At 45.0% G+C, this 20589-nt stretch overlaps 2 long non-coding RNA genes across 2 annotated transcripts; both read left to right on the forward strand.

Moving 5' to 3' along the window:
- Positions 1-216: 216 nt before the first annotated feature.
- On the forward strand, positions 217-1329 carry LOC4350346 (uncharacterized). The gene is made up of 2 exons (XR_001541126.3): positions 217-786; positions 876-1329. It is a non-coding gene; the product is annotated as an uncharacterized lncRNA (long non-coding RNA).
- A 5087-nt stretch (positions 1330-6416) lies between these two features.
- Positions 6417-8830, forward strand: LOC9272067 (uncharacterized). Its single transcript, XR_010737791.1, has 5 exons — positions 6417-6988; positions 7058-7190; positions 7775-7866; positions 8297-8396; positions 8613-8830. It is a non-coding gene; the product is annotated as an uncharacterized lncRNA (long non-coding RNA).
- Positions 8831-20589: the final 11759 nt, after the last annotated feature.

Here is a 20589-nt window from a genome sequence, read left to right on the forward strand (position 1 = left end):
ATGGACGGGGAGTTGGGGACGCGGGCGATGGCAGACGGACGGGCGACGAGGAGGACCGACATCCGTGGACGGAGTGTCACAAAATTAAGAAAATTCGCGTGCTAGTGGCCTATTCTAAAAGTAGTGCGAATTGGATGGAAAGTAGTGCGAATTGGATGGCTTATCCTGAAGAACGTGCGTATTGAATGTCAAATTCCGAAAATTCTCCGGATCGCCGGGTCCCCCTCTCCCCCTCCCCGTCATCCGGTGGTGTTCGGGCCTCCACCGTTGCTCTCCGCCCAAGAGCCAGCCGGATCCAGGAGCTACAACACGACGACAACCTCCCGCACCCAGCTCTACCCACGTCGGGCTGCATCGATGGTCCAGAAGAGGGGTGTCGCCGGCGTGAGCCTTGCCGCCGGATCCAGTGTATCCGGCGCCACCTCCCCCCCCCGACGTCCCTCCTGCCATGGTCCGGTAGCTCCGGCATGCAGTGCGTCCGTGCTATCTTACTCCAGCTCCTCGAGGTCCCGCAATGCCCAGATCTAGGGGAGACGAGAGTGGGACGAACGACGATGGTAAGCGGGGCTGCAGAGCCCTTCCTCTCGCAGCTTTCCTGTTGTCGGACGACGTCCACGACGAAGGCGAATTTGCTGGGGGCCGATTGATCCCCACCACAACATCTTTGCTGGTTCCTAGCGGTTCAAGAGCTGCTATAGCCGTTGACCTTGGTGGTTCCGAGCAGAGGATGGCTGCCTGGCAATCTGGAAGCTGCTCTCCATCCGCCGCCCGCCCCTACAACCCGAGGTGAGTGCCTCTCGATCTGCTACTTTCTTGAGTCCGATTTTGCCTCTGAATTGTTTTAATCAAATGTCTTTTCTGTTCTGGATTAACAGATGCAGGCCTTGTGCGATCGAGATGCTTGATTTGGATCTGCTGCTTTATGCCTTTTTAGGCTTGATCTTTGCATCTGTTTGGGATGATCCAAGAAACCGTTTGGTCGTTTTGGCCAGCAGAAAATTTCCGGCAGCTGAGGGAAGAAGCGATCTGCATCCTGTGCTTGTGATGAGAGGGACATGTTCATCTGAAGCATCTGCATCTTACCATCTGTTATCTATGTTTTGTATTTTGAGTTTTTTTTACCAAGGTCGTCTCTTTTGTTTCGTAGCAGACAATGGTGAAGACGCACCTGTAGTAGTTCTTCATATTTTTCTGTTCTTAAGGTCTTCGTCAACTAGTATTTCATTTCATGTTTCCGTGATATGAAACGTGGAGTTCCTCCTATACCTTGACTTATACTTTGAATTTCTGAAGATTTTAGCTCCTTTGGGGGCAGTATTGCTTTGAGCATATTAGCTCCATTGCTTCTATGTGCATGTAGAGTCACAATTTATGGACTTGGGCTGTTGGCTGATTTCTACCTTCTTCGAAAGTTTGGATCTGTAATCTCTCGATCTGTAAAGGTAATGTTTGTCTGGTTTCTTCTTGTGCGCAGCCGTGCAGGTATGCTGAAATTCTGATAAAGAAGAACGAAGCTTCACCTGGGAAGTTGGAGGTGTACTTTTTTTTCACTTCTCTACTGATGTGTTGGGCGGAGATTTATTCTCTCTACTGATGTGTTCAGCAGATTCAGATGTTGTCTTTTTTTTCCTTGGTTGTGGATTTCGTTGTAATCTTCCTTGGTTGGAACGAAATTATATATGATGTAAATAAAATAATAGCACCACAGCATTAACATTAGTTTGGCCCTTAGTTTTACATTCATTTTTTCTCTTGATTCCAAGTGCAGTCATTTTACAATTTTTATTTTGGTCGATTGGACTTTGTTAGTGTTGTTAGTGATATGCCCTAGAGGCAATCATAGAGATGATTGTATCACATACTATGTTTACACATTTATCCGACATTGTTCCTCGAAATAGATAACTCATTATTGGTTAATGAATATGTGATTCATTATTGGTTAATGAATATGTGATTCTTTCATGAGACTCTTTATGTTATGTGTTGCTATTTCTAAAGGATCTCTGATCAAATATCATATGTGAAACAAATATGTTTATATGATCAGCACATGTATTAATTGATGATCATGTCTTATGGATCATGATATAGAGATACCAAATTAATAATGTGGACACATGTTGGCGAACATGTTGTTGGATAGACCCAACATGAGACACTGCAAGAGCCATATGTGTTGTATCATCAGTGATCTCTTTTAGTGTTGGTGTTGAATCCTTAGACCTGAGATTATCATGGTTCTCAACATGTGTAGTAGCTTACTTAGGGACTGCTAAACGCTACTCTGTAATTGGGTAGTTATAAAAGTAGTTTTCGGGTATGCTATGAAACATGTAGTGGGATATGAATAATCAAGATGGGATTTGCCCCTCCTATGGAGAGATATCTCTGGGCCCCTCGATGTTGTAAATTATAGAAGTGCATGGCTATACCAAAGGTGATTGAGGAGTCAATCACAAGTTATATAATCTATTAACAGGTTCGAGTGAATGATTGAGCTATTAGAGGATGGCACATATTTAGCCTTAAGCTTAATTGATATCGTGAGGCAAAGGGGTTCATACAAGTATACACTAGAGGTTCAGCCGATATGATCTTTATATATACCCGGTGGGTCAATTTGTTCTGCTAGGGGCCGCTGTTGACACGTGGACCAAAAAGGAGTTTTCGGGTTATAGCCGAGTATACATGAACCTACAGGGTCGCACGCTTAATGGGCCGGAATAAGGGGATTGGATGGAGATCCAATATGAGCTTAATTCGGATAGGGATCCGAATAGGAGTCCTACAGGCCTTGGAGGCCCGAGTGATGGATCCTATATATTCGTGAGGGGTGTGACCGGCGGAGGCATTGCATCACGTGAGAAACCCTAGCCGTCAGTTCCCTCCCCAAGCAAAACCCTAGCCGCGCCCGGGTGCTAGCACATCTGCGCATGGCGTTCCGTCCCTGTACGTGTGGATACTGGTAGAGCCGCCGCTGGTTTGCAGTCCTGATTGACGTGGGAGTACGACGAGGAGAACGCACGAGGAGGAGAAGGTCGAGCCGGTGCGATCGACTACTTCCTATACATCGATGCGCGCTAATTCGCGAGAGTTCCTTCGATTTCTCAGCGTCTTCTTCTGCTGCGCAGCGCGTCGAGTGGTAACGATCTATGATCTAATACTTGCATGGTTCCTGGTTTACACGATAGAAAATTTTGATTTATGCTATCGTAGTCTACGCATATCCCAACAGTCGTATCAGAGCCGCCTTGTATAGTTTATGATCTAGATCATTGCATATAGTTGATATGCAGGTGTAGTAGATAAGATCAATTATATTGTACATGAGTTCTTAGGTGATCGGAACGTGAGATGAACCGATAGCCGCATGGGTTGATGAGATCAATCGGTATGTGTGTTGGTGACTTCACTAGAATGTCTAGTACTCACCAAGGCTGAGCGCGATTGTGTTCATCGGATAGTCTGATGTCCACTGGAACCGCACGCCAATGAGAAAAAACGAGCCAATGAGATTGACTCTGTTTCGGCATAATTTGATTACGCCGTTAAGGTTTTCACATGGCGAATCGTAGATGAGATCTATGTACCCCGTGTGCGTTGCCCCTTAGATTTCGCTTGGGGTTTTTATATCTATCTTACTTTATTGCTGTTATATATTTGATATGACATGGTAGGATAGATTCTCTCAGAAAAATTAAGTGTAATTTATGCTCTTCCAGTAATTGCACCTATTACGGTTCACTACAAGAATCTATTTAATCTGTGACGAAATTTGACGAAATTTTCGTGATGTTTTCAGAGATTGTCACGGATATGCAACTATGGATACAAGGCCCATAATACCGTGACAGTTTATCGATTTCGTCATAAACCGGCCCAAAACCTGTGACGTTATAGCAATTTCGTCACGATTTAAATACTTCAAAACCATATAAGAGATATGTAAATTTTGTGAACAATGTTACTATCACTTTATCGGATGAAGAAATGACCAAAATAAAAGTTATAAATATTGATGAGTTATACAACTTGGATGTTGATGACTTTTTCCGTTGAAATAATTTAGTATATGAAAATATTGTTTGAACTTGTCATAATTTGAAATTCAAATTCAAATTATTGAAACAGAGTCATATACCAAAATGGCCAAAACAAAAGTTGTAGATATTGATGATTTATACAACTTTGTTGTATATGACTTTTTCAGTTGAAACCATTTGGTATTTGAAAATGTTGTTTGAAGTTGTCATAATTTGAAATTCAAATTCAAATTATTGAAGAGAGTCATATAGCAAAATGACCAAAACAAAAGTTGTAGATATTGATGATTTATATAACTTTGTTGTTGATGACTTTTTCAGTTGAAATCATTTAGTATTTGAAAATATTGTTTGAAGTTGTTATAATTTAAAATTAAAATTCAAATTATTGAAACAGAGTCATATAACAAAATGACCAAAACAAATGTTGTAGATATTGATGATTTATATAACTTTGTTGTTGATTACTTTTTCAGTTGAAATCATTTAGTATTTGAAAATGTTGTTTGAAGTAGTTATAATTTGAAATTCAAATTCAAATTATTGAAACAGAGTCATATAGCAAAATGACCAAAACAAAAGTTGTAGATATTGATGATTTATACAATTTTTTTGTTCTGGACTTTTTAAGTTGAAATCGTTTAGTATTTGAAAATGTTGTTTGAACTTGTTATAATTTGAAATTCAAATTTTATATAGGTCAATTAAACTCAGATGGAGAAATAATCAAAATAAGATAGGTAGATCTCAATAAGTTATACAAGTTTGTTTTTGACAACTTTTCCACATAAGTTTATTTAGTATGATAAATTCGATTCAAAGGTTTAATATTTTCAAATTAATTGGAAGGAGGGAGGCAGTACAGACTTCTCGGTGAGGGATGAACAAAAGGGCTGGCTCGTAACAGGCCTTTTGCTCCTCCCTCACCGAGAAGTCCATTCTGCCTCCCTCCTTTCAATTAATTTCAAAATATTAAACCTTCGAATCAAAATTTTTCATAGTAAATGAACTTATGTGAAAAAGTTGTCAAAAATAAAGTTGTATAACTTATTAAGATCTACCAATATTATTTTGAATATTTCTCCATATGAGTTTTATTGACCTATATAAAATTTGAATTTCAATTTATGACAACTTCTAATAACATTTTTAAATACTAAATGATTTCAACTGAAAGAGTCATCAACAACAAAGTTGTATAACTCATCAATATCTGCAACTTTTGTTTTGGTCATTTTGCTATGTGACTTTGTTTCAATAATTTGAATTTAAATTTCAAATTTTGACAACTTCAAATAGCATTTTCAAATACTAGATGATTTCAACTGAAAATGTTATCAACAACAAAGTTGTATAACTCATCAATGTCTATAACTTTTATTTTGGTCATTTATTCATCGGTAAAGTGATAGTAACATTATTCAGAAAATTTACATATCTCTCTTATAGTTTATAAACTATATAAGAGATATGTACATTTTGTGAACAATGTTACAAATCACATTGTCGGATAAAGAAATGATCCAAATAAAAGTTATAGACATTGATGAGTTATACCACTTTGTTATTGATGACCTTTTCAGTTCAAATCATCTAGTACTTGTAAATGCTGTTTGAAGTTGTCATAATTTGAAATTCAAATTCATACCGTTCAAACAAAGTCATATAGAAAAATGACCAATATTAAAGTTGTAGACCTTGATAAGTTATATAACTTTGTTGTTGATGACTTTCCCATTTGAAGTCACTTACTACCCAAAAAATTATTTGAATTGCTTATATTTTTAAAATTCAAATTTTATATAGTACAATCAAACTTAGATGGAGAAATGACCAAAAGAAAATTGGTAGATCTCAATGAGTTCTACAACTTTGTTTTTGACAGTTTTTTCACATGAGTTTATTTAATATGATAAAATTCGATTCGAAGTTTTAATATTTTGAAATTAATTTTTTTCCCTCCTCCCTCCTTCAAATTTTTTCATCTCGTCTTCTCTCTCCCATTCTCTCCTATATTTTCACTTCCCCATCCTTATCTTATCCTCTCCTCTCCTCTCTGCCTCTTAGGGCATCCATAATGTTGCTAAAAACCAGGCATTAGACATTCAATACATCCTTACTACCTGGTAAGAAGTATTGTGAGGGTGATACATAACTACTATTTAGTCATATAGCTAATACCTAGTAAGAAGCGCTGTATGCCTGACACATGGAGTAAAAAATTAAATGAAAGCAACTGGTTGCCACGTGCAGGTGTACAATTGAGTGATGGATGATGTTTTTTCAAGAGGGGTCTACCTTATTCCTCCCTATTACACATAAGCATTGTGGCCTCCTGTGATATACTATTGCTATGTACTGTTTGGGCCCACCCTCCTACCGATTTGGGTAGGATACATTGAGCTTGCCCTTACTCTTTCCTCCTCTCCTCTCTCTCTCTCACCGACGGCAGCGGCGGGCTCGGCACCGGCGGCGGCGGCCTCGACCGCCGACCGCCGACGCCCCGCGCCGCCTCCTCGCTCATCAGGATGGGCTCGGCGGTGTATGCCGGTGCCGGCGTGCTCGACGACTTCCTCCGGCGGCAGTCCACTTTGTTCGCGGTCGCGGCGACGTCCCCAACCTCCATGACGTCGTCGCCCTCGGCTACTCCGGAGCCCGCTGCCCCCGGCCGGATTTGGAAGCCAGCTCCACAACGACGGGCGCCGTTCTTCGCCCTCGGCCTCCACCGGCTTCCCTTCCGACGTCGCCGCCTTGAGCTCCTCCTCACGCCCTCCCCGCCGGCCCTTCCCGATCTGCTCCACCCAAGCCACCACGACGACCAGATCCAGGAAGTCTCTCCATCGCTCTGGTCCTGACAGTGGCTGGAGGACCCCGGCCGGTTGCAGCACTTCATCCCCGCAAAAATATCAAACTTGACATCGTCAGCCTCCTCATTTGGATAAGTAAGCCCCTTCTTCACCCTGATTTGTGCGCTAATGCTGATCTTAATCGGTGAATGGTTGTGTTGCCAGGAATTTGTGAATCAGGATGTTCCATCTAATTTGGTTTTGCTCGGGTTGTCAAATACTCGATGGATATGTACCTGCGCATGTGCATCAGGTTGGTGTGTTTCGGCATATGGTGGGTTGATTTTCTTCAGCCAAGGTTGTGCTCATCTCTTGTATCCTCAAACACTAAGATACTGATGTTCTTTTCCTCTTCTCACCATTCCCTTGCATGCCATTTTTTTCAGGTAACCAGGTTCAATGAAGAATGGGAGAATTATGTTTACTGATAATGTGCATTTTTATTTACTGTGCCTTATTAGTTCATTTGGCATGGACGCCCTTACTTTTGCATCAGCTCAGGCTTAGCAAGAAAGATTCTCATCCTGTTTTAATTGCTGACCCATGAATGATTAATCTTGACCCCCCACCCTCAAGCAACTCTGTTGCTTTTCGCTTGCGAGAACGCAGTTCTGTAATCTAGCTTAACTCAGACCGATTCCTTATTTTATTGATAATCTCATCTATTTGTCATGTGAGTAATTTAAGTGGCGCTTAAACAACAATGAAACAATTGTCCAGATGTGGTTGGAACAAAACCATATCCACTTGCCGTCAAAAAAAAAGAAAAGAAAAATAAGTGCAAATTTGTTATTTCTTGTTCCTCGTATGGTTAAAGATGGTCTTCCTCGTATGGTTGAAGATGGTCTTGTTTCTCACTATGAATTATTCTTGTGCTTGCAGATGGATGATACTCTGACAACTGGAAGCATCAGGAGTACAGAGGGGGAAAAGAGACGTTTAGCAGAGGCTTCACTTGCCTACAACTGTGAGAGGTAATTCCATCATACATCTATTTAGGTTTGTGGGAAATGATAAAAGCTCTTGCAAGCATGTATTGTTAGGGAGTAACATACTTGCCATAAAAGAAACAGCTCAATTTTCAGTCCGAATGATCTTCCCAAGCGTAATGAATTATGTTAGATGGGTGACATTTATTACTTGTGCTGATGTGTAATATGATGCCATCAATCCTTCCCTGTTTGAAGCCATGGGACACTAACAAGCTTACTTTGTTCTTGTTTCCAAAATGTGTTAATATTGCGACTAGGTCTTAATTCCAAAATGACAATGGAGAAGTGGGCACTGAAAAGAACAGTTGATCATGCTCTCTATGTTATTTTTATGCCTCCATTTTCTTTTCTTCCCCTTCCGTTGTTGTTCTTCTCTTCTTTTGCTTAACATGTATCTGTTTTGCACTTTCAGCACCATCATCCACATATTAACGTGCGCAGCGTGAAGCCGCGCTTGTTCTTCTAGTAACATCCAATGGCCAATGCTATCTAGAGAATATTCATCAAGAGCAGTTAAGTATGCAAATTATTCAGGAGTTGAATAGTTCCAAAAAGTTGGTATAGAGCATGCTATCTAGTAATTCCTTGATGACATGCACATCATTTTAGAACACTTAGTCTTTACTTGGATTTTGAATATTTCTGTTGAAATGTGAACACTGACTTTCGACATGGTCACTACCTCAAATGAATCATTAATATACCTTGCCTGATTTTTGTTTTTGCAGGATATAGAAGACTAAATGATTTACAGATTACAGGGGAAAAGAGAAACGGCCAATTAATCAGTTCTACATGTAGAAAGCTGTAGATAGCTTTAATTAGTGAGACAATTGTGTGAACTTCATTTTTTTTTTGCCATTGCACCTTTTTTTTTTGGTTTAAATGTACCGTTGAGCTGTAACTTCGATGATTTATCCAATATAAATAAAAATAGTTATGATCATATAAATTTTACAGTTAAATAATGGGCCGTCATTAAATAATCAATGGACCAATGTAAAAAAAATAATGGGTTGTTTAAAAATTAATGAGCCGTATAAAAAAGTTGCTGACGTCAGCTGCCACATCATCATTGACATGTCATCGCACACGTGTCAAAACGACCATGTCACCTGCCATGTTGGTCGCCACGTGGCAACCATCCGTGACGTTTAATTTCATCACAAAGGTTGGGCCTGGGCTGGACTACACGAGCCCATAAGCGTTTTATGACGGTTAAAAAACGTCATAGATTGTGCTGATCCGTGACGATTTCGGAGAAAACGTCGGCACATTTAATCTGTGACGCTCAATAGATGACAATAAGTATAATCGTCACAGACAAATTCCTGTGACGAATTTTCAGTGATCCATGACGATTTTTTTTCGTCATAGATTAAATAGATTCTTGTAGTGGTTGTGATCATAAGTGATGGGTTTGCTATAGCAAAGTGTAACTTTTTATCATGATAAAATAGGATAGATGTCGGACATCTATATGCGGAGATTATTGGTTTACTTGACAAGGTTATCAAAACAGTTTTGGACCTTGGGGCATAGGTTGGGTTGGACATGGAGATGTCACCTCAACAGCACAAGAGTCACATATGATGTGATTAGCAAGGTGTTGCTTACCTATTTTGATAGTTGTCTAGCTGTGATGCCAAAGCTCACTAGAGACTAATAAAATGATGATCTTGACTCACTATGTTACTAGAGGGAATTTTGTTTCACAATACATAGTGGCAGTATCTTTTGTTAAATTTTTTAATGAAAGGTTAAATGTAAACATGGTGCTGATTTTGCATACATATATTTCTATTGTAGATCATGGCAGCTCCTGCACCATACAATTTTATCTTGCAGTCTATTCTTGAGAAAGAGAAGTTGACTGGAACAAACTTCATGGATTAGTATTGCAACCTGAGAATTGTTCTCAGGCAAGAGCACAAAGAGTTTATGCTTACACAACCTTTTCCAGCTGACTTGCCCAACAATGCTCCTGTTGCTCAACGTAGGGAGCATGAAAGGCGATGCAATGAATACCTTGATATAAGCTGTCTCATGCTTGCTACTATGTCCCCTGAGCTTCAAAGGCAATATGAGGCATTGGATGCTCATATGATAATCACGGGACTACGTAACATGTTTGAGGACCAAGCAAGAGCTGAGTGGTTTAATACCTCAAAGTCCTTGTTTGCGTGCAGGCTTGTAGAAGGTAATCCAGTGAGCCCACATGTGATCAAAATGATTGGTTACATCGAGAGTCTGGATAAGCTTGGCTTTCCCCTTAGCTGAGAGTTGGCTACTGATTTGATTCTCTAGTCGCTCCCTCCCAGCTTTGAGCCGTTCATAATAAATTTCAATATGAACAACCTGAACATGACCTTGACAGAATTGCATGGGATGCTAAAGACTGTCGAGGAAAGCATTAAGAAAAACTCCAACCATGTGATGGTTATGCATAAGCGCAAGCCCAACAACAAGAAGAGTGGTCAAAAGAGAAAGCTAAACTCTGATGAGATCACGAGTACAAGCAGCTCTAAGACCAAGGTTCAAAAGACAGGGCCCGCTAAGGATGCAGAGTGCTTCTTTTGCAAGGAGACAGGTCATTGGAAGAGAAACTGTAAGAAATACCTACAGCAGCTCAAGCAGAAGCAGCAGGATGGAAAGAGTTCCACCTCAGGTATTAATGTTATAGAAATTAATCTTGCTACTTCCTTTACTGATTCTTGGGTATTTGATACCGGGTCAGTTGCTCACATATGCAAATCGTTGCAGGGGCTGAAAAGAAGTAGGAGCTTAGTGTCACACCCTGAAGTTCCTTTCCCAAGCCTAAATTGAATTTTAAAATCACCTAGAGAAAATATCGGTGTAAAAGCAAGAGAGAAACCCCAATAAATTAATGCAAATAATAAACAGAATTGGCATGTGGAATTTTTTCATGAGTTCTACATGTCGAAATATGGTAACAAGATTTTTAGTGGAATTTTTTAGAGCTCTGGAAATAATTTTAACTAATTAAAAACGAGCACAAGCAATATTTAATCCCTGGAAATTCTTTTCCATTTTTCTTTTTCCCTTTTTCCCCCTCCTTTTTCCCAAATGGGCCGCTGGCCCATTTCCTCCCCCTCCCGCGCCCTTGCTGGGCCGACCGAAGGCCCCGGCCCAGCCGCTCGCCCGAGCCCCCTCACACCCTCGGGCACTAACAGATAGGGCCCACCTGTCAGCCCTTTCCCCAACCTCTAGCCGCTCCCCCCCGGGCCGGCAACCGCCGCCGCGCGCACGCCGCCCGCGCCCGCCTTTCCCGCGCCATGTCGGCCACGCCCGCGCGTGCGCCCGCCCCTCCCGCGCCCCTCAACCCCCTCTCCCGCTCGTCCGCGCCCCGAGATGGCCGGGATTCGAATTTCGAATCCTGCCTCTCTCTCCACCTCCACCTCCCCACGTCGGCCGGTGATATCAGGCAACTCCCGGCTGTTCCCGACCTCTCCGCCCCTATATAATCCATCCCCACATCCTCCTCCTCATTTTTCCTTTTTCCGCCGGCCTCTCCCAAGCTCTCTACCGCTCCCGCACCGTGCACCCATCCGCCGCCGCCTCTTCCACTACTCCGGCCGCCTCTAGCCGCCACTAGGGCCGCCGTCGCACCGCGCCGCCGCCGCCGTCGGGTTCGCGCGGTCGAGGTCCACCTCGTCCACCCCTCCTCCGTCGAAGTCCGCCGCCGGAGCCCGCCTCTCCCCAAGCGCCGGTGAGCATCTCCATTACCATCGCCTTTGGCTGGCTATGCCGTGCGCCGTGGACTCCCTCTCTCCCTCTAACCTCTCTCATCGTGTTCCCTAGGTCTCTCCCGACGCCGCCCGCTGTTCGCCGACCTCCCTCCATCGCTAGTCGCCCTCGTTCATCGTCGGTAAGGCCCTCCCCTTCCTCTCCTTTCTCTCCGCCGCTCGCCACTTGTGCACCGCCGTCGCGTCGCGGTGCCGTGTCGCCACGGTGGCGCCGCTAGCCGCGGTGCCGTCGCGTGCCGCCGCTTGCCGTCGGTCGCCGCCGGTTGCCGTCGCCGGCGACCGCGCGTGCCGCTGCCACTCGCCATGCTGGGCCGGCCGGTTTTGAAGCCGAGCCGAGCCACCAGCCGCGTCCCTCCCGCCTTGTGCCTCTGCAAGTGGGGCCGACGTGCCGGCGCCCCCTCCCTCTCTCTCGAGTCACTGACCCGGGGGTCCCGCATGTCGGCGCCGCCCCCTCCTTGATGACGTCAGCCCTGGGATATATTGCGCAATAAATAATTAAGGTTTTTCTCTTTATAGTAAAACACAGTGAATCTTCTAAAATTCATAGAAAATTCATCCGAGCTCCGTTTAAGCCCATTCAAGTCTCAGTAAATTAAGAAAAATGCATAGAATCCATTAAAAATGGTTTTGTTCTCTGTTTCAGTAGTATTATGGCCTGTTTGTATTGTTTGCTTTGTATGTCGCTTAGATTCCGGCTCTCCCAACGCTCCGGTGTATTTTGAAATAGTCGCCGAGGCTCCTCCAGCAGCAGAGCAAGGCAAGTCATGCTTATCACTTGAACATATTGAACCTATGTTGCAAATGCTCTACCGTTTTCCCTTAAATACTGCATTGTTTTAAATTGTTACTATGGGATATTTACCTACTGTTACAGCCATGCTATTTTTGTACCTCGCTCCTTTGTTAGCTTGGGGTTGTAAAATGATTCGCTGTTGGATTAGGAAGTTCCTAGCCTTGCTTAGTTCAACTAGCACACAATGGTGGACTACATTAATGCATAGGTATCAGATTCTACTAATGATGTTGGTTATTGCCACCGTTCCGGTGTTGGTTAATTAAAAGAGAGAATCCCTTATATGCCACTGAAAATTGGTTTGATCCCTTATATGCCATTGAAAATTGGCTCTTCCCTTATATGCCTTTGATCCAAATTTGCACACCCTCTCATGCCACTCCCGTCAGTTGACTGTGTGTTGACCGTTAATTCTCAGGGAAAAAAGACATATTTACCCTTCTGAGTATTGGGCATGCCTAACAGCTCAGAGAGGGCAAATATGTATTTTTTACTTGAGAGTTAACGGTCAACACACGGTCAACTAACGGTAGTGGCATGAGAGGGTGCGCAAATTTGGACCAATGGCATATAAGGGAAGAGCCAATTTTCAGTGGCATATAAGGGATTAGATCAACTTTCAGTGGTATATAAGGGATTATCTCTAATTAAAATGTATTAAATGGTGGGCTTCGCACTTAAGGACCGGTTCGCGGGATACCCTGGAAGAATTCCTCGTACTTACCACAAGCCAGCGTGGGCAACGGCTGGGCTTGTATTGTAGCTTTCCTCTAGCTGACGCAACCAGGCAAGGGTGGGCATGATGGAGTTTGGATGGGCCCTGCGACGGCCTATGCAGCTTCCGGATTCACCTAGGCACGAGAGGGGACTGCCCGCTGCCTTGCGAGGAGTGGGGGTGAAACCTGAGGTGTGGTGTGTTTGGTTATGCGAAGGGTCCTGTCACGGCCTCTTTCCGGTATGTCGTGGTGGCATGTCGGCACACGGAAACGTGTCGTGGGGCTGTGTCTTGTGGGTACAGTTGTACACCTCTGATCAGAGTAAAACTATTCGAATAGCCGTGCCCGCGGTTACGGGCGGTCAACCAGATTCACCGTGATTAGTCTCACCCTAGCTTAGTCTAATGGAATTGAGTAGTTCAGGTGGATGGTTGGGCCTGTTGCAATATGGTGTAGCGTTGGACAGTGGATGGTTAATATTGATTAATTATTACAACTGTTTTACTGCTTTCAACTACTGTTTATAAATGCTCGATTTATACAAATGAACCGCTCTATCTATCCTTTGATTATATCCTGCATCATACCCTCTATTCCGGTATGACTTGCTGAGTACAGTGGTTGTACTCAGTCTTGCTCTATTTTCCCCAAAACCCCAGAGATTGAGTGCGTGTCAGATGGTGGCTTCTCCGAGGAGTAGGCTTCGTCCGTGCCGTCGAGGATGCCTGTGGAGTGGTGTTCTCGCTGCAGTCCAAGTCAAGGCTTAGCTCCATTTATCTTTTAATTTTCCGTTGCATTTATGTAAGACTTTTATAATGTTTGTAAGACGTGGATCTGTATGTCAACTTTGTCGTTTGTGTACCCCGGCCGGTCCTGGACGGGGGTTTAAATGCACATTCTGCTTGGAATTCTATTCGGGAATTTCTGGGCGTGACAAGTTGGTATCAGAGCCGACCTTGACCGTAGGACAAGCCAAATGGAAAACCTAAGAGCCCTCTGAATCCTTTTCATTGCATATGTTCTTCGCAATTTGATTTGCTCCGGGAAAATTGGGATTTGTTCCTGTGGTTCAAGGGAAAAAAGCTTTGTCGCTTGTTTAAGTGAGATTTGTCAAATCAGGTCAGTCTAGGATTTTAGTAAAATTATTTGAGGTTTATTTGACAGTGAAGTCGGGATTGGATGGGAGGAATGCATTAGGTCCTAACTCAGGAATATGGGTTGCAAGGTATTTATGCTATTATCGTTATTATTAGTATGTATCTAATTTCTCATTATTTTATCGCTATGTAAGTCAGTCTTATTTGTTCGTTCTCATGCAAAAAAAATGATCTATGCACAAAATTCCGGTCTCATTCGCTTATTTTATTTGAGTTCATTGCCGTTTATTTTATAATTGGATTTGAGCATGCATTGACTCTCCATCCTTTGTCTTCTATAGATGGCCGACTGTCCCCTCACGCACCAAGGTCAGACTATGGGAGGCTTCGTTGCAGAGTTGTCCCGCATAGCGTTTGTGATTGGTTTTCCAAGGGAGCCGCAGTACACCAGCATTCACCCCCTCAGTGGCGAATTCCCGCATCAGGTCCGCTTGGAGATTCATGACATACCCACCTACCTGCCCAACATGGAGGTGACAGCTTGTGGGGGCACATTTGAGCATGCTTGTGAGGAGGCCGCCCTCAGGATGATGGCCCATCTGAGGGAGCTGCATGACGGCGTCCTGAACACCACCGCCTACCGCTTCCACCCTTGCCGCGGTTCCAGCTCCAACAGCAGCACCTTCAAGTCAGCGTGGGGAGAGAACGACGTCACCTTCGGCCACATGAGTGACGTGATGAGGAGCTACGACAAGTTGCACGCCATGCTCCACAAAGCGACCAAGAGTCTCAACGACCAGAAGCTTGTGAGGATCGCAGATCTGCAGGATGAGAACGCTCGACTCAAGAAGGAGGTCCCTAGGCTTTAGGGACGTCCACCGCCAGGAGGAGCCCGCATCCGCACCACGCCAAGGAAGTCGACCACAGCTCCAGTGCGCATCCAGCTTGCGCCTAGGAACCCGCCGCAGCCTCCACCTCTAGCACCGCCTGCAGCTCCGGCGCCAGCTCCAGTTCTAGCTCCAGCTCCATCTACCGCAGCATCTTCAGCCCCCGTGCCAGAGTTCGGCTTCACTTTCGTGCCAGCTTCGGCCTACAGGGGTCTAGCAGGTGGCAGTGGAGGATGGCTGCCAGCTTCTCCCAGTGGTGGTCGTGTGGTCATCAGCAGTTCCAGCTTGGAGTCAGGCAGCGGCAGCACCTATCAGCCTGAGTACTCCAGGAGCCGCTCAGAGGGGCCAGGCGACGAGCAGGAGGACGCCTTCGACTCCACCGACCGCAGGAGCCGTTCCGAGCATTAGTCCCATTATCCCTTAGCTTATCGACTGCTTAGTAGTTGTCTGTTAGTTGTGTGTTTAGGTTTGTTCGCTTATGGGTCAGTTGACGGTCGACATCATGTGTCTATGATGTGGCTATCTTAATAAGGATTTGTTTGCTATTTTAAGTGTTTTAATTCAGATCAGAACAATTGCAGTTTAAATTCCTATATAATAAAGCTTAGTTCCTGAGCATATGTTTTTTCTTCTTTTCCATCCCCTCCGCCTGCTCTTCCTTTAGATGGTCAACACTAGGAATGGCAGCCGTGCAGCAGGTGAGGGCAACAACAGCGAAGAACGCACCGACGGTGGATACCCCAACAGTGCCTCCGGCAATGGTCCGCCACCGCTCCCCGAGAATCCGACTCTTGCATAAGTGATGGCCCATCAGACCCAGATGATGGCAGCCATGATGTAGCAGATGCAGCAGCAGCACCAGCAGATGCACCAGAGGATGCAGCAGCAGGCTGAGCAGCAGCAACAGCAGTTTGGTCCCCCTCCCCCTTAGTCCAAGCTGCTGGAGTTTCTACGAGTCAGGCCACCCACCTTCTCCAGCACCACCAACCCCATGGAGGCAAATGACTGGCTCCATGCCATAGAGAAGAAACTCAATCTTCTGCAGTGCAGTGATAAGGAGAAAGTCGCCTTCGCCACACACCAGCTCCAGGGTCCCGCGTCAGCTTGGTGGGACAACCACATGGCTACCCGTCCGCCAGGCACAGAGGTCACCTGGGCAGAATTCTGTCGCAGCTTCAGGAAGGCTCAGGTGCTAGACGAGGATGTGGCACAAAAGAAGAGAGTATTCCGGGCACTCCACCAAGGCAACAGGACAGTAACCGAGTACTTGCATGAGTTCAATCGCCTAGCGCGATATGCACCGGAGGATGTCCGCACTGACGCAGAGAAATAGGAGAAGTTCCTAGCGAGCCTGGATGACGAACTGACCAACCAGTTGATCTCCGGGGATTACGCTAACTTCGAGAAGCTGGTAGACAAGGCAATCCGTCAGGAGGACCAGCGCAACAAAATGGATAGGAAGAGAAAGGCAACTCAGTTCCGATCCAACCAAGGAAGTCATCAGCGACCGTGCTTCACTTCTGGATAACAGGGTGGACCTACCACCATGATTGTTCGACAGCATCATCCTTACAACCCAAGCAACTTCCATCCCGGCAGCAGTGGCAGCCATCTTGGCTAAGGGCAGCACAACCGCGGCGCAGCCCCACGCCCGCCAATGGCGCCAGTTCAGCAGACTGCACCCGTTCCCCCAAAGAAGGACACCGGAGGCAAGCCAGGAGCCTGCTTCAACTATGGTGAGTCTGGTCACTTCGCCAACAAGTGCCCGAAGCCGAGGCGCGCTGGACCCAAGTTTGTCCAGGCTCGGGTTAACCACGCGTCCACAGAAGAGGCGCAAGCAGCACCAGAGGTCGTATTGGGTACGTTTCCTGTTAACTCAATCCCTGCAACAGTACTTTTCGATTCTGATGCAACGCATTCATTCATTTCAAAGAAGTTTGTTGGGGTGCATGGGTTAAGAAAAGAAGAGCTTAGTACACCAATGAGGGTTCATACCCCGGGAAATAGTTCAACCTCGGTCAGTTATAGCCCTTCCGTGCTAATAGAAATCCAAATATCACGATTTCTACCCAACCTCATCCTTCTCGAATCCAAAGACCTAGATGTCATCCTTGGGATGGATTGGCTGACCAAGTTCAAGGGTGTCATTGATTGTGCGAATCGCACAGTCACTTTGACCAATGAGAAGGGAGAAACCATGGTGTACAAGTCACCAGTCTCACCGAATCAGGGAATCTCCTTGAATCAGATTGAGGTGGAAAATCCGGTGGTCACCGAGGAGAAGGGTTCGAGGAAATTGGAAGGTATTCCCATTGTCTGCGAGTATCCAGAAGTGTTCCCTGAGGACCTCACTACCATGCCACCCAAGAGGGAGATCGAATTCCGGATTGATTTGGCACCGGGAACTGCTCCAATTTACAAGAGACCGTACAGAATGACAGCCAACGTGCTAGCAGAGGTCAAGAAGCAGGTTGATGAGCAACTGCAGAAAGGGTACATTCGACCAAGTACTTCACCTTGGGGTGCTCCAGTCATTTTCGTGGAGAAGAAGGACAAAACGAAGAGAATGTGTGTCGATTATTGCGCACTCAATGAGGTCACCATCAAGAACAAATATCCTTTGCCGCGGATCGATGATCTATTTGATCAGCTGAAAGGAGCCAAGGTGTTTTCCAAAATAGACATACGATCAGGCTATCACCAATTGAGAATCCGGGAAGAGGATAATCCCAAGACAGCCTTCACCACTCAGTATGAGTTGTATGAGTGCACGGTTATGTCTTTTGAACTCACCAATGCACCTGCATTCTTCATGAACCTGATGAACAAAGTGTTCATGGAATTTCTGGATAAGTTTGTCATGGTATTCATTGACGACATTCTTATCTATTCCAAGTCGGAAGAAGAGCATGAGCAACATCTCCGTCTGGTACTCGAGAAGTTGAAGGAGCACTAGTTATATGCCAAGTTCAGTAAGTGTGACTTCTGGTTGTCGGAAGTCAAATTTCTGGGTCACGTCATTACGGCCCAAGGTGTGGCAGTGGATCCATCGAATGTGGAGTAAGTTACCTAGTGGACCCCACCTAAGACAGTGTCACAGATTTGGAGTTTCCTTGGACTTGCGGGTTATTTCCGTCGGTTCATTGAAAATTTCTCTAGGATTGCCAGACCTATGACTCAGTTGCTTAAGAAAGAAGAAAAGTTCAAGTGGACGGCCGAGTGTGACAAGAGTTTTGAAGAGCTCAAGAATAAATTAGTGTCTGCTCCAGTTCTGATTCTGCCCGATAAGACGAAAGACTTCCAAGTCTTCTGCGACGCGTCCCGCCAAGGGCTAGGATGTGTTCTGATGCAAGAAGGTCAAGTGGTCGCATATGCCTCGCGGCTATTGCGCCCACATGAAAGCAATTATCCTACCCATGATTTAGAGTTGGCAGCAGTAGTCCACGCTCTAAAAATCTGGCGGCACTACCTCGTCGGTAACCGTTGTGAAGTTTACACGGATCACAAGAGTCTGAAGTATATCTTCACCCAGCCTGATTTGAATCTCCGACAGCGAAGATGGTTGGAATTGATAAAAGATTACGACATGGGGATACACTACCATCCAGGCAAGGCTAATGTAGTAGCAGACGCTCTGAGCAGGAAAAGCTACTGCAACGCCTTGGGTATTGGAGACATGAGTGACAAGTTGCTACAAGAGCTTGAACCCCTCAACTTAGGAATTGTAGAACACGGGTACGTGGCTGCCCTTGAGGCACAGCCCATGCTCGTGGACCAGGTCCGAGCAGCTCAGGTAAATGATCCTGAAATAGCTGAGCTGAAAAAGAATATGAGGGTCGGAAAAGCCCAGGATTTCCATGAAGATGAACATGGCACAATCTGGTTGGGAGAAAGATTTGAAAGACCTGATACTCACCGAGGCTCATCAGACTCAATACTCCATTCATCCAGGAAGTACAAAGATGTATAAAGATCTCAAGGAAAAATTTTGGTGGGCCAGCATGAGAAGGGAAATAGTGGAGTTTGTCGCACTCTGCGATGTTTGTCAGCGAGTTAAGGCAGAACATCAGAGACCCGCAGGATTATTACAACCCCTCTAGATCCCGGAATGGAAATGGGAAGAAATTGGAATGGATTTCATCACGGGTTTGCCCAGGACATCATCAGGGCACGATTGTATCTACATGGGTCATGTGTCTGCATGGGGTACCTAAGAAGATTGTATCTGATCGAGGGAGTCAGTTTACCTCAAAATTTTGGCAGAAGCTGCAAGAGGAATTGGGGACCCGTTTAAATTTCAGCACAGCTTACCATCCTCAGACAGATGGCCAGACCGAGAGGGTCAATCAGATCTTGGAGGATATGCTGCGAGCCTGTGCACTCGATTTTGGCGGAGCTTGGGATAAGAGTCTGCCTTATGCTGAATTCTCTTACAACAACAGCTACGAGGCCAGTTTACAAATGGCTCCATTTGAAGCATTGTATGGCCGGAAGTGCCGCACACCTCTCTTTTGGGATCAAACCGGCGAACGTCAGTTGTTCGGGACAGAAGTGCTAACTGAGGCAGAGGAGAAAGTCAGAACTATCAGGGAAAGGCTGAGGATTGCACAATCTCGACAGAAAAGCTACACAGACAACCGTCGAAGAGAGCTCACTTTTGAAGTGGGGGATTATGTGTACCTTCGTGTCACTCCGCTCCGGGGAGTGCACCGTTTCCAGATAAAAGGCAAGTTGGCACCACGCTTCGTGGGACCATACAAAATCTTGGAACAAAGAGGAGAAGTTGCATATCAGCTAGAACTCCCATCCAACATGGCCGGTATACATGATGTGTTCCATGTGTCTCAGTTAAAGAAGTGCTTAAGGGTACTGGGAGAACAAGCCAATTCGGAGCACATCGATATCCAAGAAGATCTGACTTATGTGGAGAAGCCAGTTCGCATCCTTGAGACCAATGAAAGGAGGACTAGAAACAAGGTCACCAGGTTCTACAGGGTTCAGTGGAGCCACCACTCAGAGGAAGAAGCAACCTGGGAAAGGGAAGATGAGTTGAAGGCCGCCCATCCGCACCTCTTCGCCAGCTCTTCCGAATCTCGGGGTCGAGATTCCGTTTAAGGGGGTAGGTTTGTCACACCCTGAAGTTCCTTTCCCAAGCCTAAATTGAATTTATAAATCACCTAGAGAAAATATCGGTGTAAAAGCAAGAGAGAAACCCCAATAAATTAATGCAAATAATAAACGGAATTGGCATGTGCAATTTTTTCATGAGTTCTACATGTCGAAATATACTAACAAGATTTTTAGTGGAATTTTCAAAGCTCTGGAAATAATTTTAAGCAATTAAAAACGAGCACAAGCAATATTTAATCCCTGGAAATTCTTTTCCCTTTTTCTTTTTCCCTTTTTCCCCCTCCTTTTTCCCAAATGGGCCGCCAGCCCATTTCC

Source organism: Oryza sativa, chromosome 11, assembly GCF_034140825.1.
Source record: "Oryza sativa Japonica Group chromosome 11, ASM3414082v1".
NCBI lineage: Eukaryota > Viridiplantae > Streptophyta > Magnoliopsida > Poales > Poaceae > Oryza > Oryza sativa.